The sequence below is a fragment of the Papilio polytes genome, unplaced genomic scaffold, assembly GCF_000836215.1.
Source record: "Papilio polytes unplaced genomic scaffold, Ppol_1.0 DF824269.1, whole genome shotgun sequence".
Lineage (NCBI taxonomy): Eukaryota > Metazoa > Arthropoda > Insecta > Lepidoptera > Papilionidae > Papilio > Papilio polytes.
In genome coordinates this window covers 3,748,964-3,750,185 of record NW_013524935.1, presented here as the reverse complement: position 1 = coordinate 3,750,185, position 1,222 = coordinate 3,748,964, and the positions used below count along the sequence as shown (strand labels likewise).

The window sequence follows — 1,222 nt, the reverse complement described above, 5'->3', positions numbered from 1 at the left end:
CGGACAAAGTCACTGTTTGAATATTTTACTAAGGATTTCCGCAGCTGTGCATTGTTCCCGCACGTGGTAGTCCCTTTGTTCGTAGCAAGTTTAACAAAGGCGTGTACAATTTTCTGGTAAATTGTCAGTTAATATAAATTATGTTGGTAATTACTTTCTTTCTAGAAATACTTTGTTAGTTTAGTTAATGAAAAATATTAGTACAGTGCCATCTCGCGGCCGTGTGCGAAATTAATCAATACAATAATAAACAAATCTTTTTATAAAATTAGTTTTGGTTAAAAATTGTAAAATATTTTTTTTTAATGTAAGAAAAATAAACAAAAAGTTATTTCTGCGACCCTGCCAGGATTCGAACCTGGAATCTTCTGATCCGTAGTCAGACGCGTTATCCGTTGCGCCACAGGGCCGTTGAGATGTAGATCTAATTTATAAAACGAAAGTCTGTTATTTTTTCATGATTCTTGAGTGTTAACTAAAACTTGTTTTATTATTTTAATATGGTGAAAAAAATAAATAGAGTTATTTCCAAATTTGAATTATTATAGTTTGGATTTCTTTAGTTTCCGTAAGATGTTTGTGGTTATTCTCTACTTTAGTGAAATACATTCACGTTTATTTTAGTTGCAATAGATGGCGCTAGTAGTCTTATAAATTATAGTTTTACAACTATGTAATTTAAATCCTCCCTTTACTCAAAGATTTTTTACTAAACAATTTTTTACGACAAAATTGGATTAGATACAGTTTTAAATTAACTTTCCTTTATATCAGTAACATAAAGCATTTTATAATTTACATGGGGTTGGGAAAATACGTGATTGCAATGAATTTCCATTCGAAACATTAGTCATAGCTATATAAGAATGGGGGTAGACGGCTAGACGGGGCGTGTCCCCATGCGTCGCTATGGAATATTCTTCTGTACAACTTAATTAATTTTAATTGCATACGTTTGAGTAAAACACACAGATTTTAATGAACTATCCGTTCATGAGATTTTAGACTAACTTATTTGTATTTCATACTAGCTTTCGCCTGCGACTCCTACTGCGACTTCTTCTAGACTATCCTCTACATCTATACCAAATTTCACCAAAAACTGTTCAGCCGTTTACGCTACAAACTCTTACAAACATCCATCCATCCATCTAAACTTTTACATTTATAATATTAGTAAGATAATGTGTAATTATATTAAAAGGAAACTTATTTAAAAAAG

General features: G+C 31.2%; 1 non-coding gene across 1 annotated transcript; it reads right to left on the bottom strand.

The window, feature by feature from the left end:
* Positions 1-337: 337 nt before the first annotated feature.
* Positions 338-410, bottom strand: Trnar-acg. Its single transcript has one exon. It is a non-coding gene; the product is annotated as a tRNA-Arg (tRNA).
* Between the last annotated feature and the right edge of the window lie 812 nt (positions 411-1,222).